General features: G+C 45.1%; 1 long non-coding RNA gene across 1 annotated transcript; it reads left to right on the top strand.

Annotated features, from left to right (window-relative positions):
• LOC128328106 (uncharacterized) lies at window positions 1-25,137 on the top strand. Its single transcript, XR_008309017.1, has 4 exons — window positions 1-139; window positions 19,541-19,610; window positions 20,883-21,039; window positions 23,987-25,137. It is a non-coding gene; the product is annotated as an uncharacterized LOC128328106 (long non-coding RNA).

Below are 25,137 nucleotides of genomic sequence, written 5' to 3'. Positions count from 1 at the left end.
CAAGCAGAAGCACCTGATTGGGCAGTGTGGATTCCATATGCAGACAGGGAGAAGGAGCCTGTGAGAGCAGAAGCACCATGGTGATTGGGCAGTGGGGATTCCCTATGCAGATAAGGAGGAGGCGCCTGTGATGGTTAAGGTCAGTTGGAATGCAACTGTTACTGGTCAGAAGATGTTCTTGATTGTACAGGAGAGGAATATATATATATATATATATACACAGCAGGCAGGGGTCCACAAAAAGACGGGTCATGAGGGAGGAAAGAGTCCCTTCAGGAGAAGGAGGCTGCCGTTGTGTGACTGCTAGAAAGCCGGGCATGCCAGCATGGGGGTGGGGGGGACGGCTGGGCCCAACTAGAGGTGCAGATGCTCTGTACCCGGGCCCACTAGTTTGGACCTTAAATGTCTGTCTGAAGAAACTCTTAATGGGCTTGGTTCTCCTCACACAGGCTTGCTCTGTGATAACTGGGATTATTTAAATCCCTTAATTCTCTAAGCAATTGCCTGGGATACCTGCTTTAAAACATGTAGAAGAGGAGAGCTGGTCTTGTGGTAGCAAGCATGACTTGTCCCCCCTAGCTAAGCAGGGTCTGCCCTGGTTGCATATGACTAGATGTGTGAGCATGGGAAGATATTCCCCACAGGGGATGGAGCTGCTCTGGGAAGAGCAGAAGCTTCCAAGTTCCCTCCCTGGCTTCTCCAAGATAGGGCTGAGAGAGATTCCTGCTTGCAACCTTAGAGAAACCGCTGCCAGTCTGTGTAGACAACACTGAGCTAGATAGACCAATGGTCTGTCTCAGTATATAGCAGCTTCCTATGTAACTATGCTTTCCCCCTGACTCCAGCCCTACATGTTTTAGAGCTTAACCCTGTAACTAAAAATGATTCTGAGTCTTAGTACAAATTAAGCCCAGCTCTGCTTAGAACTTGGACCTTAAATGTCTGTCTGAAGGAACTCTTAGTGGGCTTGGTTCTTCTCATACACGCTTGTTCCTGCAAAATGCAATTCTCCAAGCAATTGCCTGGGGTACCTGCTTTAAAACATGTAGGAGAGGCAAGCAGGTCTTGTGGTAGCAAGCATGACTTGTCCCTTTAGCTAAGCAGGGTCTTGCATATGAATGGGAAACCTGATGTGTGAGCACTGTAAGATATTCTCCTCAGGGGATGGAACCGCTCTAAAAAGAGCAAAAGGTTTCAAGTTCCCTCCCTGGCTTCTCCAAGATCGGGCTGAGAGAGACTCTTACCTTGGAGAACCTGCTGCCAGTCTGTGTGGGCAATACTGAGTTAGATGGACCTATGGTCTGACTCAGTATATGGCAGCTTCCTATGTTCCTAGAACTCTAGTATGAATGACTCCTTTTGTACCGTTCTAGTTTCTGTGGTCTAGTTCCTCTGTCACAGTCTTGGTTCAGAAAGGTTTGTGGAGAGCTTATAAAGACTTTGCTCTGATGCATTATATGGCTGCCTGTTAACTGAACTGAGAGAGCTAAGGACAGAGGCCTAGCACCATCTCTCAACAAACCCATTAAATTGTTCTAACTCCAGGCGGCTGGCTTAAATTTCTTCCCCAAGCTTGTGGCAGTGACTGCTTGTCCTGGAAGATATTTCTTTGGAGAATGTTGTTGTTCTTTGTCTGTACTCAGATGCTCAAGATTTGCAGCTGCTGAGGGAGCCAGTTCTGTTCTGAATCACTGAAGTGCAACTCCCATCACTTGAAATGTCTGCATAGGCATATCTCAGAGGATAAATGTGCCATTCCAGAGGGTCTGAAACAGGGCTCAATTAAGCTGGAGAGAAAGCTTGAATTGTAGGTTTATCTATTAAAGGATCAGCCAATGAAAAGCATTTATGGCTGCATTCTCTGAGGTCAATCAAAAACTGTGTTCTACCCAGGTTTGGGTGCTGTGTGCTCCCAATTTTTGGTTGTGTGGAAGTAAGATAGGATGGAAAGCTACCCAGTTTTTCCTCCTACCTTGCTTCCACACAATCAGAGGCACTCTTACCCCTGGACTTTGGGCTGAATCCAGGGCCTCCACAGCCCCTGGGGTCCCCCAAACCCTCTTTAATCTGTCCTGGGTGGTGTGGTTGCCCAGCGGAACATGATGTTGCTTAATTTGCAGGGGAGAGGAGCCTCCAAAGGCCTTTAGGTCCAGGCTCCAAAATTACCTAGGTACACCTCTGCACACAATCACTTCTACCCCAGTTTTCCTCCTATCTTGCTTCCACAAAACTGAAAATTAGGAGCACACACAGCTCCCAACCTGGGTAGAACACAGTTTTTGAGTGTGTGAATTACCTCACACAATCATAGCAATCCTGATAAAAGAGTTAACCTGGATTGCTGAGCCCTGTGGAGCTGATTGTGAGAATTTCCAGGTGATTCTTATCAAATTGCCCCAGGTTATCAATCCTGGTTCAATGCCATTTAACCACAGCAGTTTTAACCGTTGCAAGTAGCAGCAATCCCGGTTAACTCTTTAACCAGGATCACCATGATTGTGTGAACACAGCCTATGTAGGACTTCCAAAGGTCAGAAGGCAGTGTTCCGTTCTGTGCTGGTATGGTTATAAGACAAAATTACTGTAGGTGGTTTCCTATGGTCACATTTTGTGAAGGACATTTCTGATGTAGCCACAGACAGACTGGAAATCTCCTTCCCAGTTTTGCTGGTGGCATGCATCACATGTAGTCATGACCACTAGCTTAGCGGACAATATATGTGGCTCCAAATCCAGCACTGAGTTTTGCTTCTCCTCTATGTTTCTGGCAGACTTTCAGTTTTTAAAAAATGCAGGTACCTAGCATGTGTATCCAGTTAAACATCCATGGGGTCGGGGGAGCCGATCAATGTCTTAAAACCTGAAACACTGCTGCAGGTTGTTGATTGATTGATTTGATTTGATTGATTGATTATTATTTTTTACACATTGGTGGGGAGTAGCTTCATCATTGTCACAAGGGCCACCCAATTAGCTCTCTGCACAGCTACTTTCTGCTGGAGAAGAACTGGATGCTCCTGACCTCAATTCTATGAGGTCAAAAAGGGTGAGTGAGCATTCCCTGTGGACTCACCACTCAGGCTGTATATGCTTATACATAGACTAAATATCATGAAGGAGCTACACACGACCAATTGCTCTGCCTATTACTGTCCCTGCGTAAAGCAGCTGTCACATAAAGAGCCCTTTCTCATGACCAGTGAGAAAGGGCTACCCTGTCTGCGCGGGGGAAAGTGCAGGAAAGCTTACCTCCCCGCAGATGAACCTCCAGGCTTCCCTGGGTGGGTGGATCACCTGCCCAGATGAGCACCGGCTGTTTCCAGTGGATCCGGGGGTCGGGGTGCCAGGATGCGTCACCCTGCATCGCCCTCCCCCCCCAGAAAGACCACATAAGTAAACAAACAAACAAACAAACAAACAAATTTTAAACTGGTTTTTACATGTTTTTAATATTTTTAATGATTTTTAAAATTGATTTAATGTTTTAAATGAATTTAATTATAAACTGCCCAGAGATGCAAGTTTTGGGCAGTATAGAAGTATTATTTATTTATTTATTTATTTATTAACAAGTAAGTAAGTAAGTAAATAAATAAATAAATAAATAATGCACCATGTGAGTGTGTGGTGCATTATGGGGATCTCCCCCCTCTCCACAGTCTGGCAGTCGTGTCTGCAAGCAGCCACAGCTGACAATCAAAAGAATTTTGATTGTTGTAATTGATTGTCCTGATGGATTGTCCTGACCCCATTTTAGATTGATTTGATTTAAATAGATTGACTGATTGATTTAACGTGATCGTCCTAACCCCATTTTAGAGGCAGGCTTCACAGGTGAGTTTGCGCCTGTGGTGCCACCAGGATCGGGCCTGATCCCAGCGGTTCATATTTTCATGCAAAACCAGGCTGGGGTCCCTTAGCCCGGTTTTGCACACGTGTCTTAATAGCCTCATTGGCTGTTTTTAATCAACCTTCATGTGGCAACATACATTTGCCATAAAGGAGCAGGAAGTGGATACAGCCCTGCCAAATCAGCTCCCACCTCAGGATCATAGAGTGTGCTTTGCAGGCTAGCTCATCCATTGATGGCAGCCGTTATAGTCACAGCTGTCTATGGCTTCCATGTGGGGCAAGGTGTGCTGGATAATGATGGCTGCGGTAGAAGTAGGGTTGCCATATTCTGGCTTTCCTAATCTGGGTGCCTAATTTGCATATTATGTAAATTGGCTTTAAAATAATTTTTGAGCAGAATAGTGACTGCACGTTTTGCTCCATAACTCCGCTTCTACAAGGGCTGGCGCTTAATATATATAGATATAGATATAGATATAGATATAGATATAGATATAGATATAGATATAGATATATGACTGAAGATATCTGAAATCTGGGTGAATCTGGGTTGGCTAAGCAATCTGGGTGAGATGCTTAAAATGCGGGTGAAACCCGGAATTCTGGGGGGCATGGCAATTCTAGGTAGAAGAGGCATGAGGATTCTCACAATAAAGGGTTCTCTCCTCTCCGGCAACCTCATGACAAAGCTGGGTAGCTATACTGGTAGCAACCTAGGCTGGAGGGAAAGGAAATCTGGGTAGCTTACTTCCTGATTTTAACAGTTGAATGGACCAGCCTATTATGTAGAATAGGACTTAGCCTCCTCATGCATTGGACAGCTACATACTGAGGTCATTCACACGACCAGGTGGGCAGGGTGGTGGGCAGTTGGGGGGGAAGGCTTGTTAATAGGGATGTGCATAGAACCGGTTCACCCAGTTCAGTTCGACTTCGAACCAGGTTCGAACCAGGGGGTGGTGGTTCGATTTTGGTTCGAATTGAACCACCCCCTGGTTTGGTTCAAATTCGAACCAGTTTTGAACCTGTTAGAACCAGTTCGAACCTTAAAAAGTGGGTGGGGTGGTAGCTGGCACCCATGGGTACCTGCCACGCAAACCCCAAAGCAATCAGACACTCATACGATTTTTTAAATGAATTTTTGAAGTTTGTTTTTATTTTTTTCTCATAGGTTATAATGGGTTAGGTTATAAGGTTAGCACCCTTGCTCTGGGCCACCCCAGCACCCCACAAGTAAAATTATGGGGCTGCTGAAACCTCCATTCTTCCCTATGGAGAAAAACCTTAAAGCCATTTGTGGAGTGCTGGGGTGGCCCAGAGTGAGTGGTGGTCTAGTGCACAGAGGGTGCCAACCACCCCCATGGGTTGCTAACCCATGGGGTACTGGGTTTTGTTGTTTTTGAGGTGTTCTGAGTGTAGATTCTTTGGTAGCTTATTAGATTTTCAATGACAAACCATGAATCCACTCTCATCTGCTAACCTTAAAGACACATAAACTTCAAAAATCACTTAAAAATCAGCCCTTTGCCCAATTCCTTTCAAATAATTCTGATAGCTTCCTTGCCCACCTTGGGAACTACCACCCACCACACTCTGCTCTAGGACACCACTTTCCCCCCGACGTGAAGCTATATATTTGCTGCAATCCTCATTATTCGCTATGAGGAATTCAAAAATACTTTAAAAATTCACCAATAATCAGAGGAGTGTCCGATTGCCTTGGGGTGGTAGGCACCCATGAGTGCCTACCACCTACCACACTTTTGTGCCCCTAGGTGCTCCACAATAGGGGATAATGGGCTGGATCATGTCCCATTATACCCTATGAGAAAAATAATTAAAAATATTTCAAATATTCATAAAAAATCGTAGGAGTGTCCGATTGCTTTGGGGTTTGCATGGTTATTGGCACCCATGGGTGTTCCACAATAGGTAATAATGGGCTGGTTCAAGTACCATTATAACCTATAATAAATAAATAAAAATAAACTTCAAAAATTCATTTAAAAAGTCGTACGAGTGTCCGATTGCTTTGGGGTTTGGGTGGCAGGTACCCATGGGTGCCAGCCACCAACCCACCCATTTTTTAAGGTTTGAACTTTTAAAGGTTCAAATCGGTTTGAATCGAACCACCCCATTTGGTTCGAATTTGAACCTGCAGCTCGAACCTGATGGCTGGACTGGTTCGAATTTGAACCTTCAAACCACCCTGGTTCGAATTCGAACTGGTTCGCACATCCCTACTTGTTAAACTCACCTTCCCTCTCAGACAACCAATTCCATGTTGCTGAGAGCATGGACCACGCTCCCAGACGATCCACACTGCATGCCTGCAGTGAGGAGCTCCAGAGGCTAGGACAGTGTGTTCCGGCCTCCAGAGATCCCACAATGCACTGCACAACATTTGCAGTGCATTGGGGGATACCCAAGGGACAGGCACTCTAGGCACTCATCTCTGTGTCTGCTGGGACTAAACATAGCCCCAGTGAACACACAATCCGGTAGCGTTTGCTCCCTTAACCTCGGCTAAAAGACAGGCTAGAAAGCAGGGCTAGGGGGTACTGCCCCACCAGGATTGATCCTGATCCCGGCGGTTCTCATGTGCCGCCTAATCCAGGCTGCACTTCTTTAGCCCGGGTTAGGCTGCAGGTGAAAACAGTCTCACTGTATGCCTAACTACATAACTTTCCCTATTGAGAGGCCTCCTTTTGCCTCTGATTTGGGATATGTTTTTACAAACATTTTATTAGTGTGCATCATTCACGTACAGTCTCTGGAAGTTAGATCTCAGCATGTGGGCAGTGTGTGTGTGTATGAGTCTAGATGCACGTCAACACACTCATATGGATTCAACATGCGAATGCACTGCTCCAACAGCCAATCTGGATACTAAATGTTGCTGAATGTGTTCCAGTCACAGCTTCAATATTCTTAAGTTTTATTTTTTAAAATGGAAGCCATCACGGCGAAGGCCAAACGAGAGGTGACATGAGGATTATGTGACAGGAATTTCCAATGAGTATTTTTCTTTTGGAGAGTGCCTTTGGGAGGCTCAGTTTGGGTCACCCTGTGGTGCTGGGCAAGGGGAAATCAAGCCCTTCCCCCTCCATGCCACAGCCCTGACCCAAACTGCTCCTCTGAAATAGTTATCTGCAAAGGAAGAAACGTATGAACACAAAGTCGGCCCACAGGTTTTCCTCTCCTCCTCTTCAAGCTGAAGAACAGCAGCTTTAGGGGATAGATTGCAGATGCTCTTCCAGTGAGCATTTGCAGCCTTTATTCCCTGCTAGGATCCATGCTCATTGCTAGGGCTCAGCCCTGAAATAAGTGGCATTAACAAATGACATGAACAAAGACAAGATATAAATATCCATAGTAGCAGATATGCAGAGCACGTCCTTTTTCTCACTGTTAAGGAAGCATTTTGCATCCCCAACATATCTGAAATTAAAAGCATGCCTTCCAAGTTGCCTTTTGCAGTTGTCAGGCATGTCATAAAATGGTCACTCTGTTGGTGTACTGTATGACAGAACACTTGGTTTGTTTCTGTGTCTCATCTATGATTGTAATGCAGTCATTCATTCAGGCATGTCAGAGATGCAGTTCCTTTCATTTTAAAGAAATGATGCAACGGCTTCTCATATATGTACAAGAGTTTTCCCAGGTCACTTTTGGTTGGAAAGTTTAGGAGAAGAAAGTTCCTTTCAATACATGAAACAGAATGCTACTTTGACCTGATACCAAGGAGGTCCCTCCTCAGCGTTCTGCTGTTCTCTTAGATTGCCAACGAACTAGGGAAAGCAGTTCCCTGGCTCTTTCTTTGTGGGGAGGCAGCTACCAGAAAAAGCAAGACAAAAGCAAGCATTTTCCCCTGTCAGCCATTTTTGTTTAAACCTGCACACCTTAAATGAACTCTTGGTTTGTGTATTGGGCTCCACTTCCAAACTCATCAAACTTTAGAACCACAGTGGAAAGTGCCAGACGTCACTGGGATCTACCCTCTGGATCCATCCCTGGACTGATTTGGGGAGAAGTGCTGATCTTGTGGTAGCAAGCATGAATTGTCTCTTGCTAAGCAGGGTCCACCTTGGTGTGCATTTGGATGGGTGACTACAAGTGTGTTCTGAAAGATATCCCCCTTTAGGCCATAGTTCAGTGAAGAGAATCTCCATGCTTGCATGCAGAAGATCCCAAGCTAACCCCCTGGAATCTCCAGGTAGGGCTGGGGAAAATCTTTTGTATGAAACTTTAGAGAGCTGCTGCCAATCAGTGTAGGCAATACTGAGCTATATGGATCAATGGCCTGACTCAGTATATGGCAGCTTGCTATATTCCTACTGCTTCCTGCAGCCCCACCCAACTGCCAAAATGTTTCCTTGGGATTCCTATTGGAAACAGAATACAGTTGGGCTGGATCAGTGCCCTTCATTATTCCTTTATTCAGCTTAACACGTTAACAATTGTTTCATTATATAGGGAGTCCTGCCTCATCAACGAAGAGGGGACCCTTTGCTGAGTATTTGAAAATCCCTCCCTTTTGTCTGTTCTGGAAGCAGCTGATAGCCAGAGACTGGCAGGGGTTTTAGAATGTAATAGGCAGTTATGTGTAGTAAACTTTTCCTTTAGCCAAACAGAACATACTGTGCACAAATTTTGGATTTTTTATTTATAAGGGTGGAAAGCAAATCTTTCATGTTGATGAGAAATGGAAATAAAGGGATTAAAGGCATCAGACGAGTGATTTGTAATTGGTCTCCCGGCTGCCCTTCTTCCTTTAGTGAAGTATATAAAATGGCACAGACGGACTTTATTAGCTGCAGCTTTCTTTCCTGACCCTGGGATTAGCGGAGGACTTTAACCTTGACACATTCATTCTATATCCACAAAGCTTCACTTTTAATGGTCTTGTCGCCTTTCCTCTTCATACTTGTCTGGTTTTGGCACATGCCTTTAAAAATTAAAATAAGATTGTGTTGTGTTTCCTATTTGGGAGTACAAACAAAAGATCTTGCTTATATTTATTAGTAAGAGCCTCGGCAATTCAAGTATATTTTCAAGACACAGAGCAGGTTCAGATATCACACCATAGCTTGCTTACTTTTAACCATGGTTACATAGTTAGTTTGCATGTCTGAACTCATGCCAGTCAACAAAATATGGCTCATTGTGTACAGCCAAACCACAATCTGAAGCTGCAGTGTGAAGTTAGTTTTTTTGTCTTCTTTTGTTGAAACTTTTGTTGAAAAATGGTATATAAATAGTAGTAGTAGTAGAGAGAGGTAAGTAGTAGAGAGAGGTCTCATGGGAGGTAAGAAGAACGGGGTGGAACCTGAATAAACTATGCAGTAGCAAAACAAAGAGGTGGGTCTCATGATCTGTGAGGCCTGCTTTTGCCAAAACTGCGGGGAGAGCGGGCTAAGCCAGCTCTCCCCGCAGACGATCGGAGCAGTAGCCCTGGATGGCCGGATCGGCTGCCCACATGATTGCTGGCTCTGTGACAGAGCTGGCGGGGGCTTGGGAGCTCAGGGCCCCCAGAAGCCCCAGTATGCCTTGCACGAGCACACAGGGCATACTGGAGAGACCCCCGGAGCTGGGAGGCAGCTTTTCGCCTCCCCTCTGGGGGTCTACTCATGAGTAGCCATGCTGCGGAGCCGCACTGTGGCTACTCACGATCAGGGAGCCTGGTTTTGCGGCGTGCTCAGGGGTAGGGCAGGGGTACTTAGGTGGGTTACCCGCCTAGGAACCACCGGGCTCACAGCCGAGCCCGGTGGTTCCATCAATCGGGGGGAAATGGGCTAGGCTTTCCTAGCCCGATTTTTCCCAATCGTGAGAATAGCCCCAAAGACTTGTTGGTTATCTCTAGCCCCAATCCAGGTTTGTTAAATACATTTTAGTTAAAATAAACCATTTCCACATGATATCTGAACCCACCCATAGTGGCTCCTGCTGCATCTCTGAGGAGATTCTCATGATAGGCCAAAAGCGGGCTAAGAGAGCCTAGCCCACTTTTGGGAGAGCATGATAACTGTTTCATCAAAGCAGCTAACCTGCTTAGGTAGCCCTCCCCTTAGACGAGGTTAGCGGAGCGAGAGCTCCACTAAACTCAACTATTTGATCGTTTATTGCCATGGTGCGGCTCCGTGCCGCGGCAACACACAAGGAGACCGCCGCTGGGAGGCCTGGTCTCTCCAGGATACCCCACACATTCATGCGGGGCATCCTGGAATTTCTGGGGGCCGCATGGCCCTCGATCCCCGTAGCCCTCGCCGGCTCCATGATGGAGCTGGCAGTCGTGTGGGTGGGCGATCCGGCCGCCCAGGGCTGCTGGTGTGCTCATCTGCGAGGAGAGTGGGCTAAACCCACTCTCCCTGCTAACCCCATTCAGGCGAATCTCACTGATCGTGGGACTCGCCTCACTGAGGTCATTCACACAATCGAAAACTGTGGTCTACCCGGGTTTGGGATCTGTGTGTACTCCCAATTTTTGATTGTGTGGAAGCAAGGTTAGAGGAAAACCTGGGTAGCTTTTTCTCCTACCTTGCTTCCACACAATCACTTCTACCCAGGTTTTCCTCTAACCTTGCTTCCACACGATCAAAAATTGGGAGTACACACAGTTCCCAAACCCAGGTAGAACACAGTTTTCGATTGTGTGAATGACCTCACTGTCTTCTACAGAAACACTCCATTTGTTGGGTGCTGATCCCAGGACAAAAGGGTTTGTTTAAATGGCAACAATATTCTTGGTTATTGTAACAGCTTGTATTTTGAATTTCATGTCACTGAAGCTGCTCTTAATGAGATGAAAGAAACATTTTTCTGCCCAGAAACCCTCCTCAGACCTGTTTTAATGGCTTACTTGTGTACTCCATCCGAAGAGGGTCCAGAAGTCTCACTCAAAGCACATCAGTAATTCCTTCTCACTCCCCCTCCCACACCGCTCATGGTTACAGCATGAACTACTGGTCACCTGAAATTCTTGCACATGCTGATTAGCTGTGCATAGGCAGTTGACATGCAAGAATTTCAGATGGCAACATCACCAATGCTTGTGTGAGTTGGCCCTCACTTAGCCCAGGTTTCATGTGCTTGTGAATCCGCTGCTACTAAACGACTTACCAGCAGAACTTTTTCATTAGCCTAATTCTTCTGCAATGAAAATGCCCATCAAAGCACAACCCAGCTATCAAACGGACATGATTAATGCAATATGAACCCCTTAAAGGCTATGACAATTACAAAATGGGGGTCCTCCTTAGGAGGTAAGTGCAGAATCCTTCTTAGAAAGAGGCAGGTAGTGAGACTGCAGAAGAAGGTAAGGTGACTGTGGCACATACAGATGGTGGAAGGAGAAATGCTTAGTGAGACATCTGAAAGTTAATTGAGGAATAAAGAAATATCCCTCAAAGGTATACATTTCCCCTGTGCACTGATTTATTATAATTACAGAGTTTATCTATACCTTTTTTCTTTATCCAGCCACATATTTGAGTTGCTTTAGATAAAAGTATATGTCTTGTTAATTATGGCATTTAGTTCTCAAAATGTAATTGGTGTCTGGTGCTCTTAAGCTCTTATAACTCTTCTTGTCACTGTTTCAAGGGGGCCTGTTTAATTTGCCTGGGGTAAGCTGAAATGGAAAGTACCGTCTTACTTAAGTAATTTGAGGTTGGGTTTTTTTTGTGTGTGTGGCTTTAGTGATTTAATATCACTCTGGTGTGGAAAGGGAAGCAGGAGGAAAGGAGCACGGCTTGTTACTGTTGTCTGCCAAGATTTAATCGAACCTCATACTCAGTGCCAATAACCATTTTAATGGCTTTATTATGTCCTCTGAAAAGATGAAAGTAGCAGAGTTTGTAGTAAACAAAGTAGCGCTGGACATTGAGTCAATGCACGGGATCAACCTGGCAAGCATTTTCTTGCAAAGCTTTCCTTTCATAAAGCCACCTGGGGGTGTGTGCATACTCATGAACAGACATGTGCACAAGCTTTCAATGACCAAAATGTAATTTCACCAACAGCATCACCTGGAAAACATGCGATCAGTGCCTTTCCTTCAAATGTAAACCGCCCTGAGCCATTTTTGGAAGGGCGGTATAGAAATCAAATAAATAAATAAATAAATAAATAAATAAATAAATAAATAAATAAATCTGAGTTCAGTTCAAAAAGAATAGGTAACTTCCTAGAATGTAGCATTAACAAAAGCGATTAGATACAGAATTCAGGACATTCATCATAAATCTTGGGGCACTTTTGCAAAGAATCTCTTTCCGACCCTAATGTGGGTTTGTATTGAATGTGAAGATATAGACAAGTGGTCAAGCACTTCAGTGCCTTTTCAAACCTCATTTGGGACAACGATTGATTTTTCCCTTATGTCAGCAAAACTGTGGAAGTTCTGACCCTCCCTAACCCAGAAACAGCTATGTGCAGAGGCAGGTTACGTATATGCTGCTGCACATAAGGATCTCCTGCCCTTCCCTACAGAGAATATAAGAAGACCATAAAGAGTGATGTGCTAGATCACCAAAAGTCTGTCTAGTCCAGTAAGCACAGTGACCAACCAGATACCTCTGGGAAGCCCACAAGCAGGCCTTAAAGACAATGAGCTTCTTCTGCTGTTTTTCTCTAGCAGATAATATTCAGAAGCATGCTGCCTGGAGGTTCCATATCGCCTTCATAAGGAATAGCCAATGATAGATCTATCCTCCATGAATGTTTAATCTCTTTTTTAGAGCCACCCAAGTTAGTAGCCATCACCACATTTTGTGGCAGTGAATTCCATACATTAATTATGTGCTGTAACGAAGTACTTTCTTTGGACTGGTAATTTCACTGGTTGACGCTATGTCCAGTGTTATGGGAGAGGAAGAGAAACTTATCTCCTGCCACCTTTTCCACACCATGCATAATACTATCTCCTTTGTCCTCCTTTTACTAAACTGAAAAGTTCCTTTGGCCTGAGCCCATCCTCATCAGAAAGCGCTCCTACCCTCTGATCATTGGGGTTGTTCTTTCTTACACCTTTTTGTATCAGCTCAATGATCTCCCCGTTTCCCTAACAATGCTTATTACTTGCTGTGGGAAGGGAAAAGGGGAATTCAGTGTCCGGATTCAGTCTCTTACCATTGTAATCAGCCTTATCATGTGATCACCACTCCACAGCACTACTACTGCTGCTCTGAATATTTATATACCACTTTTCAATAAAAGTTCTCCAAGCAGTTTACAAAAAAAGAAAAAAGAAATAAATAGATAAGATGGCGCCCTGCACCAAGAAGGTTCATAAGGGATGCTGTGGTGGGTTTGGATAGCACCAGTTGCTCTCTCCCTGCTAAATATAAGAGAGGTACCATTTTAAAAGATGCCTCTTTGTTCAGTTAGCAGGGGACACACAATTAACAGTACACACAGTGCAGGAATCCATGTGCAACTTCCCAGTGCTGGATGTGGGTTTTCTCCCCTCATGCAGTATATCCCATTGTGCACTCTGGAGCTGATCAAGAAGGGTCAGCATTACACAGAAGCATCTTTCTGTGTGCAAATCACCTTTACTAGATTGGCACATCTAAGTTTACCTAAGTGATACCATAAAGCACCCAATAATGTGCCAAGTATCTTCTCCCTCAAAAGAACCATGAACTTTTGCTTAACTCAAAGGCAATAAAAGTTTTAAGTTATATTATAATTGTCTCAGGTCCAAATGTTAAAAATCCCTTTTATATTTAATCCAAGATAATTTTGTTATTACGTGTCACAATATTTGAGAAACTTGAGACAGCTAAAAAGGGATTCCTATAGAATATCTGGCCTTCAGGCTACTCATAAATGGAATGATGTATCGTTCAAAAAAATCTTTATTTAATAATCACTGTAAACTTTAATTTGATAGAGTTGGAAATCAGTTTGAGGCAAATCCCACCTCAAAATTTAGAAGCTTTATTTTTTTGGCAACTTTTCTTGATGTGTGTCCCCCCGCCACATGCATAACCACAACTACTTAGATGCAAATATATGTCAGTAATTGAAGTTCTTGCCTGTTACTTGTACAGCCATTGCTCACCAACTGCGAGGGTTCCATTCTGGCAAAACCCTGCCATTGGCAAATTCGCAGTTGGTGAGCAATTGAAATCAATGGGAAACAGGGAGTTAGGGGAACTGCAGTTGCGAAAAATACATATTTCTTTTTCCCCAAAAACCATCCGGAATCCCTTAAAATCACCAAGAATAAGCAAGAGGAGTGAGCAAATTGAATCTCTGGGAAATTTTAGCTCCCCCCCCCAATTGCTCAAAGGCACTTTTGACCCCCCCAAAAAACCACTCAAAGTCACGTTAAATCAGAAGGAGTTGGCAGGGTCAGCAAGAGGAATGGGTGGATTAAACCTCTGAATCCCCCCAAATTGAGGAAACCCTCCCCCCAATCATTTAAAAATCTCACCAAACCGTGGATACTCAGGTTGCAGTTGGTGAGACCAGTCACAATTTCCCAGTCACCAATACTCAAAACCACGATTGGGAAAACCGTGGTTGGAGAGGAATGACTTTATCTTGACACCTGGACAGCTTGTCAGATGCATAAAGAAAGGTTTAGGGCAGGGGTTCTCAAACCTAGGTCCCCAGATGTTGTTGGACTAAAACTCCCATCATTCACTGCCACAATGGCCTTACGTCTGAGAAATCTTGGTTTACAGCAATGGCCTTCAGCTGTTTGATTCAGGACCCACTTTGAACTGCAACCTGTTACATAAGCCTGACTTTTTTTTAAATCTTATTTTTATTTTCCCCGTTACTGTACCTATTTAGATTCTCTTTAAGACGTATCTATTCACATATTACGTTGTATGCACATACAGGTGTTTATATATACAAACATGTTTTCATACAAATATACATTTTTGTGTTTGTGCATGGAGTCTATATCTGCAGTGAGCACTAGAGATGTACTTGCATCTGTTATTAACTGGAGCTTGGAGAACTGTGCTGAATTTAATTATGTCTACTGAAACTGGATCTGAGAACTATGAAAGAAAGGAGCGATGGCATTAGATCAAGGCACGATTGGCCCTTTATTTCCACTTCCTGTGGCAGCGCCTGCTTGAGAAAACATGCCACAAGCAGAGGAGAACGGTGGTGACTAAGGAGAGACATGATAAAGGTTTATAAAATTATGCATGGTTTGGAGAGAGAGGACAGAGGGAAGATTTTCTTCCTCTCTCACAGCACTAGTACCAGGGGTCATCCCATGAAATTGATTGCCAGGAAATTTAGGATCAATAAAAGGAAGTACTTTTTCACACAGTGCACAATTAATCTATGGAATTCTCTGCGATGGGAGGTGCTGATGACCACCAGCTTGGGTGGCTTTAAAAGGGGCTTAGCCAAATTCAGGGAGGGCAAGTCTATGAGTGGCTACTAATCTTGATGGCTATAGGCTACCTCAGTGGCGAAGCTATAATTGAGTGGCTAGCTCCTGGAAGCTGCCTAATCGGTGCCCCTCCCTCATGACTAGAGCTCTGCAAGGGTCACATGAGCCCCCCAGAGCTCATTCCCAGGCAGTGTTTGCTGGCTGGGTGTGCATTTTGTTCATTCTCTCCACAAGGGAGAGAACAAAGAAAACGTCCACAGCCAGCAAACACTGGCTGGGAATGAGCCCTGGAAGGCTGTCCTTGCATGGGACATCATGTGCAACAGTGTCATGGCCTGAGCTGTGGAAGATCCACGTGAGCCCTCCAGTGCACATTATAGTTTCCTTTCTCTGCCTCACTAGAGGGAGAGAAAAGCAAATAAATGCACCCTGCCAGCAAATGCTATCTGGGGATTAGCTCCAGAGGGCTTGGGTATGCAGGTCCTCCGGAGCTTGTGCCATGCCCCTTGCACGTGACATCATGTGCAAGGGGCGTTACTGGCACGTGCACAGCATGCATGCAGTGGGGCCACCAGGGGTGTGAGAGAACCCGGGCCCCCATTCCCTCACTCTGTCACCGGGTTACCTCCAGGCTTAGAGACAGAATGCCTCTGAATACCAATTGCAGGGAAGGATAGCAGGAGATGGGGCATGTCTTCACCTCCTGCTTGTGGACTTCTCTGAGGCATAAGAACATAAGAACAGCCCTGCTGGATCGGGCCCAAGGCCCATCTAGTCCAGCATCCTGTTTCACACAGTGACTCACCAGATGCCACTGGAAGCCTACAGCAGGAGTTGAGGGCATGCCCTCTCTCCTGCTCTTACTCCCCTGCAACTGGCACTCAGAGGCATCCTGCTTTTGAGGCTGGAGGTAGCCGCCTATACTAGCTTTCGACTAGTAGCTCTCCTCCATGAAGTTATCCAAACCCCTCTTAAAGCCATCCAGGTTGTTGGCTGTCACCACATCTCATGGCAGAGAATTCCACAAGTTGATTATGCGTTGTGTGAAAAAAGTACTTCCGTTTGCTGGTCCTAAATTTCCTGGCAATCAGTTTCATGGGATGACCCCTGGTTCTGGTGTTATGTGAGAGGGAGAACAATTTCTCTCTATCCACTTTCTCCACTCTGTGCTTGATTTTATAGACCTCTATCATATCTCCATGCAGTCGTCCAGGGGCGTAGCTAAGGGGCCCATGTTCATCCCTCTCTCTGGCAGCCCCCCCCCCAGTGAGGGAGATAATGAAGAAAATAGGGAGGGATGAAGCTGGAGGGCCCTTAGGAGTTGGGGGCCTGGGTTCTTTGAACCCTTTCGCTCAATTATAGCTACACCCCTGCAGTCGTCTTTTTTCTAAACTAAAAAGCCCCAGGTGTTGTAGCCTTGCCTCAAAAGGAAGGTGCTCTAGGCCCCTGATCATCTTGGTTGCCCTCTTCCGCACCTTTTCCAGTTCTACAATGTCCTTCTTAAGATACAGTGACCAGAACTGTACGCAGTACTCCAGGTGTGGCAGCACCATCATTTTGTATAAGGGCATTATAATATTAGCAGTTTTATTTTCAATCCCCTTCCTAATGATCCCGCATCTGGTGGGCCACTGTGGGGAACAGGATGCTAAATGACAGAGACCTTGGGCCTCATCCAGCAAGGCTGTTCTTATGAGGCCACACTTTTAGATGTCATTGCCAAGCCCCAAATACAGGGGTTGTGAACGGTCATGCAGCTTGTGCACATTTTGAAGGACCAGTTCTCAGTGAGCAAGAACCGCCACGAGGATAATTTATAAAGCAATCACCTTATATAAATACTTTGCAGAATCAGAGCTTCTGAGCCCCATGCCAAGTGCTTGATTTATAAAAGAAGTGCCAGAACTGAATCATGTCGGGAAACTATGCCTTCTTTTTGCTTTGGGAATTCTGTCCCCAGTCTCAGGCATGTGAGGACAAGTTGGGGACAAGTTGTGGTTGCTCAGTGGAAGTGAGGGGAAAGGACATCTCCAGGTGGGAAAGGATAGACAATACTGTCTCTGTCTCGGCATAAGGCAACTTTCTAGGTTCCTAAGAAGAGCCGGCATGGCCATCTGTCAGAGATCCTGTGGCAGATTCCTGCACTGAGCGAGGGGTTGAACTAGGACTTCCAAGCTGGGAAAGTAGCATCGTAGCATTTAGCTGGGAAAGTAGCATAGTTTTCTTTCCACATCAGTGCAAACCAGTCATTCTCCTGTAGCTAAAGTTGCAAATGAACAAAGTCTGTATAAGTAATAGGTGAGACCTCACACTTCGGGTACTAATTCCAAAAGGTAAAGGCATATTATGACTTCCAGAGTACGTCATGAAAAAGTATGGTCAAAAACAAACAACATTAATATGGCTCTCGAGTGTCTCTGGAAGCATGTCTGCTAAATGACTCAAGGCAGGGAATGATGCAATTCCACGTTGGCAGGCTTGCACTTGGCTTTATCCAGACACGAGAGGAAGAGGCTTGACCTATTGCAAACATTTGCTTCGCAGAAAATGTGAGGTCAGCACAGGTGCTTATGATCCATTCACCGCTGTAGCTTCCGTGCAGCTGCAAAGTGACTCTTCAACTCAATGAGAGAGCCCCATCATTCCTGGGCTGTTGGACAGACTGGTGGGGTGTAAGTCAGATGAGTGCATTCAGTATGGCTCCCTGTAACCTTAGTAGCTGCACAGAAGAGTTTTCCCATCTTAGTCCTATTGGTGAATTTATTTTTATTTTTATTTTTTGGCTCCTGCCAACATTTTCCTTTCTGTGCATATATTCACCCTCCCATATTCACTCTAGCCACCCGGGGGCAGTTATGAGCAGCACTTCCTAGATTTTTCAGATGATTGCTGGTTAATTGTTTCTAGCTTCAAACATGGGCTGCAATGTTGTGATTGATGACACCACCATCTATATATTTAATTCTCTTAGCCGGCATGCGTGTCCTGGATTTGGCGGCGGAATTCCTGTGACACGTTGTGAGAGTTCTGCCACCAAAGGGCGAGAGTTGCAGGCAAGAAAAAATGGCAGCAGATGGTATCAGCGGGCCGCAAAACAGCCTGAGGAGACGGGCTTGGCTGGCCGCCGGGAGGCGGTGAGACGGCCTGGCCAAGTCAGGCCATCCCGGGAAAGGACAAAGCGGCAGCGGCACAGCCTGGCCTGGCCTGGCTGCTGGGAGTGGGAGTGGGAGGCGGCAGCGGCAGGACAGCCGGAGGAGATGCCGGCAAGAGGGGTGAGTGGGAAACAGGTGACAGTGTGAAGCCCCAGGCTCCTATTGGAGGCCAGGGTGGGAGGGAAATGGGCGGTTGGATTTTGCCGCCCGGGAGGAAGTTCCCTGTTCGCCACCCGCTGAGGTAAGATGCACAGTGGGGGGGGGGGAGAGGAACGGAATGGGAGGGAGGACAAGAGAAAGGGGAGCAGGAGGGAGGGGGCAGGGGGAGGGAGGGCAAGAGAGTGTGGGGTGGGAGGGGGCAAGAGGGGAGCAGGAGGGAGGGGGAGAGGGGCAGGTTGGAGGGGAGAAGGGCGGGAGGGGAGGGACAAGAGAGAGGGGAGCAGGAGGGAGGGGGCAGGGGGAGGGAGGGGCAGGGGGAGGGAGGGCAAGGGAGTGTGGGGAAGGAGGGGGAGGGGGCAAGAGAGTGGAGGGGAGGGAGGGCAAGAAAGTGTGGGGCAGGAGAGAGGGGGCAGGAGAGAGGGCAAGAGAGTGGGGCAGGAAGGAGGGGGAGGGAGGGCAAGAGAGTGTGGGGCAGAGAGAGTGGGGCAGAAGGGAGGAGAAGGGAGGGCAAGAGAGAGTGGGGCAGGAGGGAACATCCGGCCCCAAAAAGCACACAGATGCTCTGTTCAGGTGTAGGCTAGTAAATATATAATGCTGCTTTACACCATGTCAGGCCATCGGTCCACCTAGTTCTGCACTGTCTGTTCTGATGGGCAGGAGCTCTCCAGTGATGCAGGCTACGTGGACTGAGCCTATATACATGCAGCTTATACTCGTGTCAACTCTGTGTGCAGTCCACATATGAAGGCTGCGGGGTAAGCTCCAATCTTGTCTCCTTCTCAGGCATGCATTAACTGAACACAGATATAGGTCATCTGCAGAGCCTACAACATATTGTTAGTTAATTAATTAATTGAATTAAATGAATGCATCTTTAGGGCATATGTGTGCCTCTACATGAAGATGTGGAGACTCTGGTGACAGTACTTCATTTGCAATAATAAGCCTTTTGTTTATTAGTGCCTTTTCAACTCTTTTCCTCTCTCCCTGCCCCCCCCCTTTACTGCAGACCACAACTTTTGATGTAGGCATATTGCTAAGAAACTGCTTCAAAATGAGGAGCAGAAGGGAGAGAAATTGTAAGTACCATTTGTAAGATATTTAAGTCAGGAAAATCTCCTTATCCGTGTCTGCATTAAAACTTGCACTTAGGATGTTAATTCAGAAGAGAAGCTGATATCCTTTCAACTTACACTATTTTTGCTTAAGTATTGCATGACAACATGCTTGTCACACAAGATGGCCTTTGAGCTGTGCTCCGTTCTCAGACATGTATGAGTGATGAGGGCGAGCTGGAGTGAGCTAAGTAGGGTTCTGAAATTCCTGTGCCTCTCTGTGTGTGCAGGGAAGGGGGCGGTCTGGTTATTTTAATAGACTCATGCACCCAGAAGAAGGGATGCACTGAACAGCAGAATTACAGTGAAAGGGCAAAGTCCATTGGTGTAAGAAAATGGTTGATTGAAAAATTGGTTTTCACATTTCTAAAATTCCTGGGAGATTTCAATTTGTTACTCAGAGAAAATTGTATATACCAGTTAGACAGAAGCTAGTCAGAGGACAATGTCAGCCAAATGTGGAGGAAGCATATTTTTCTATTAGCTATTGTATAATTAGCCATTGTAAGGGAGGACCATAGCTTACTTGTAGAGCACCTGCTTTGCACACAGAGGGTCCCAGGTTCCATGGCATCTCCAGGTAGGGGGAAGACTCCTGCCTGAAACCCTGTTGAGTCACTGCCAGTCAGTACAGACAAGATTGAGCAAGATGGACCAGTGGTCTGAAGCATCCTATAACTGCTGTACAATATCATCCGGTGCTCAAAATGTACCAGGAATGTAAGGAAATTTTTGAAAACCAATTTTTCAAGGAATAATGTTTTTGGAATTGTGTACTTTTTGTGTGTTTTAGGGATGAGACTGCACGTTGCAAGGCTATGCAGATGCTGTGTTTCATGAGATTTGTTTCCAGCAATGCACCTGGAAAATTTCATAGCTAACAGTCAATTGTTTTGCAAAAGAGATCGTTACAAAGATCGTTGCACAAAAAGTGTCATGTCAACAGCATAATCCCACTTCATTTACTTTATTCAGATTGCCTGGAGGACAGCCAAAGTTCTGGTTGGTTTAAGGTCCAGCTAAATAGGTGTGTTATCAATAGGGTGTGATGGACATGAGAGAGCACTGATGGAGGAGGAGTCGGGCAATGCATTGTATTTCTATAATTGTTCAAGGGATTCAGATAATGGAGCTTCTGTGTACTGCCATGAAACAGCCTTTATTCTTAATTAAATGGCATGTCAATTTCATTAGAATCAGTAGCTAAATTGGTTCTTTTTACTGTACTATACTCAGGCACTTCTCCCTTGCTTTGTATCTACGTACAAAAGTTACCGAGTACAGATTTTAAAAAGCAGCACCTGGTTTAAATCTGACTCATCTCAATATTCCCATGTGATTCAGTGGGTGGAGGATATCAAAGTATCTCGCAGAAGAATTCCAGTAAACAAAGGTGAGAATCTACATAGGACTTTCTGCAGTTAGGTGTCATGAGAAACCCCATTTCCATATCTTCCCCCAATGGCTGCTATTCCTCCTGGCGGGGGCGGGGGGGGGCTACCATTGGTATGAACTGGGACTATGGTGGGGCAAAGGGTTACAACTCCCCCTCCCTCTGCTCTATGCCACAGTCCTGATGCAGACTCCATCCCCATCTACTATTTTGAAGAGGGAAATATAAGTGCTTAACATAATGTGTGGTTTCGCCCTTACAAACCACCTGGTGAAAAGTCCTAATTCATCCCCTCAGGCTCCTCGGAGCTGACACCATTAGCAGTTGTCAATGCCAGCAACTTCAAGGCCAGTAGCTCCCCTGTGCATAATAAACTTAGTAGCAAGGGCTACTGTGCTGCTCTACTGTGCAGAGTAGGAAGAAGTATAAGTGATCAGTGGGCTTATATGTGGGAACACTGCCTTCTCACACCGATCAATTACACTGCGAAGCTGAACCAGTAGGTATCCGAGTCATCTCGACTTTGAATCCTGTCCTCTTTTGCATTTGCAGTTCCTTCTAGTTGTGCACCATTCGCAAATCTGATAAGCTCATTCTTTTTTTGCTGGTTGCTAAAAATATTGAGCAACACTGTATGCATAGTAAAGTGTGCCGTCAAGTCTGTGTCAACTCCTGGAGACCATAGAGCCCTGTGGTTGTCTTTGGTAGAATACAGGAGGGGTTTACCATTGCCATCTCCCATGCAGTATGAGATGATGCCTTTCAGCATCTTCCTATATCGCTGCTGTCTGATATAGGTGTTTCCCATAGTCTGGGAAACATACCAGCGGGGAATCAAACCAGCAACCTCTTTTCCCCCCATTAGGTGGCTGTATACACAGTAAACGTAAAGTGTGCCGTCGAGTCGGTGTCGACTCCTGGCGACCACTGAGCCATGTGGTTTTTCTTTGGTAGAATACAGGAGGGGTTTACCATTGCTATCTCACGCACAGTATGAGATGATGCCTTTCAGCACCTTCCTTTATCGGTGCTGCCTAATAGTCTAGGAAAAATACCAGCAGGGATTCCAACTGACAACCTCTTGCTCCCTAGGCAAGTTACTTCCCCACTGCACCATTAGGTGGGTTGTATGCATAGTAGACTGGTGTAAATTTTAACTGTTCAACACTAGTGGTAAGAAAAGGTATAAGATTTTCTTGGGAAACAGGGGAGACCCAACTGGTACCTTCCCATTTCCTGTGCCAATGAGCCCATTTCAGCTGACTTGCTGTGTGGACACAAGCTGAAGTAGGCTTCTAACATGCTCGCACCAAAGAGAGTGTTACTCAGTGCCACCCTTGGACAGAAACAGACTACCCTAGAAAGGATTTTTTTCCATTTTTTATAGGATTTGATATAACACAGCTACTTAAAGTGAAAACTCTGGCTTCAAATCTTGACTACCTCATGTCTTTCCTTTTATAAAACATGAAGCCTTGACACAAAATGTATTCTTACAATTTCAACTTAACAGTTGCAGGGAGAACCCATTAGATTAGGCACACAGTTGCATAAATAATTGAACCCAACTGTACCATTTGGGTCATTTCTAGACTCCTAGTCTTCTCTGATGCGTCTAGTCTTCTCTCTGATGCATATACTTTACAAATGGGGTACAATCTTGGTGTTTTGAAGTGATTTCAAAGAAGTCACTGCGAATTCTTGGGTGGTGTGGCCATGTGAGAGGACCGTACCCCATCAAGGACTGAATATTCAAATTGGTCCTTAGAAGATGAAGCAGAATGCTGCTGTAATAGGCAGATGATAAAAATAACAGTAGCAAGAAATCATACCAGATCCCCAGTGCACAAGCCCAAGAAATGAGACAAGCCATTGCCATCGCCATCGTTAGGATTAGTGGCAATAATTTTTTCTCTTGCAACCACATCAGAACATTCCATGTGGCAGTCAAAATTAGTACTGGGTACTGTGGGTTGAAGACTTCAAACATGAACCTTATACTACATGGATGAGAGGGGAAGTAGAAAGGAGGGGAGGAGAATCAAATAATTCATCCCATGTGGCTTAAGCCAGATGTAAACTCAAACAAGAGGCACTGACAGCCGCTCACATGGGACTTTCCTCTTGAATAAAATTTATTTAACCTTTTCCAGAAATCACAGGAAAGGCAACGGGACCAAGGAAAGTGGGAAAACTGGAAAGGAATGGGAACAGTTCTTTAAAAATATAAATCTCCAAAGGTCATGCACACAAAACAGAGGCACAACTGGGCAATTAGAGCAATATAGCGAAGCATCAGTCTTACTTGGGAGTAAGTCACACAGGACTTACTTAAAAAGGAGAATGTCTAGGATTTGCACAAGGAATCTGCACCATCATGATTTCATTTCTTAGCTTTAGGATTGCATTTGCAGGATGGAGAGAGGAGATCCTTGAAAGAATCAACTCAAACATTGAGTGTATTTCAGTGGAAACTAAATCATCCCACAGCTCTTGCAAAATTATTCAGTGGGTACTACATGATATGTCACCTTAAGTGGCACAGCAGGGAAATGCTTGACTAACAAGCAGAAGGTTGCCGGTTTGAATCCCTGCTGGTATGTTTCCCAGACTATGGGAAACACCTGCATTGGGCAGCAGCAATATAGGAAAATGCTGAAAGGCATCTTCTCATACTGTGTGGGAGGAGGCAATGGTAAACCCCTCCTGTATTATACCAAAAGAAAACCACAGGGCTCTGTGGGCGCCAGGAGTCAAAATTGACTTGATGGCACACTTTACCTTTTACTACATGATATACTCTAAAAGGCCCTTTGCTTTAGGACTGAACCAGTTCAGAGCTATTTCATTCTGTCTCAGGCCAGTTACTTGAAGAAATGGCTAAGTATGGCTCATCCACAAAATCGGCTGGTAACTAATACATTTTGTTGCGTTTATTACTTTATAGCTCCTTCCTCTTTAACCTCTTGCCAAAAGCTGGGGGCAGGGGAAGAGAGAAGAGGAGAAGCACCATACTGAAAAATGAATGAAAGTTTCTGTTTCTTGTACATCTGGGGCCCATTAGTGAGAAGACTGTAACTGAAAGCACTTTGACTAGGCAACTTCAGCCTTCCTCTGGTAAAGATCTGAAAGACGGTCTTCGTGGTTGACGAAAACCCAGTCATGAAAAGCTGCCTTCCACCAGCTGTTGCCCCAGCAGCTATCACACGAGGTACACTCCTAGGTGAAAACTCCCCCCGGAGGGCTGGAAGGGCTGCTGCTTCAGAAGTCAAAGATTGTGGCATGTTAGAACGCACCAAAAAAAATGCTCTGTCTATGCATTATTTATTGCTTTCCTGTATTTATATAATATTCAGCTTCCTGAAAGTAATTTGTTTTGGATTGTGTAATGCTGGGCAGAACATCAAAGGTATGTTAATCAGTGGCAATAAAATGCTAAAGTTTATGGTCACTGAGGTATTAAATATTGCTAATAAATTACAGGGTTAGCATTTTAAATGAGCTACTGCTGGAGAAGAGCATCAACACCAAGGCCTAAAAAACACTAATTGCCATGGCTTGACTGAATGGTTATCCAGGAGTCCCAAAAACAGTGTTTTTAGAAAGTACACATTTTGAAGGTAGAGTGTCTGTACAATATAAAAATATAAGGGTTCATTTGACACATTAAGCAATATTTCACATTTTTACCCCAAGGCACACCTTCAAAGCCTTCTATAGATAACTTAGATTTTTAAGTGAAACAGTCAATGTGTTAAATGTTTAGCACCACACAGTAAGGACAGGAACAGGAAAGGGCCCAAAGTGTATATGGACCCTTCGGTTGTATCTGTGTATTAGGAACAATGCCCATTCTCTCACTACACATATTGTGCAAAAAAAGCTGCAATTGTGTAAGGCTGAGGCTGGAACTAGACACTGTGGTGGTTATGTGGCTACCATTAAAAGAACAGCAGTTTCACCTCTCATTCTCCTCTTCTCCCAGCAATGTCTAGTATTACAATATGTGGGACATCACGTAGCCCCATTCACACATTCTGTTCAACACTAGTACAATCTGTATACAGTTTATACAGGTACAGATCTGTACTCTAGTAT

The sequence above is a fragment of the Hemicordylus capensis genome, chromosome 5 (genome assembly GCF_027244095.1).
Source record: "Hemicordylus capensis ecotype Gifberg chromosome 5, rHemCap1.1.pri, whole genome shotgun sequence".
NCBI classification, from domain to species: domain Eukaryota; kingdom Metazoa; phylum Chordata; class Lepidosauria; order Squamata; family Cordylidae; genus Hemicordylus; species Hemicordylus capensis.
The sequence above is the reverse complement of the archived record's forward strand: the minus strand, read 5'-3'. Positions and strand labels throughout refer to the sequence as shown.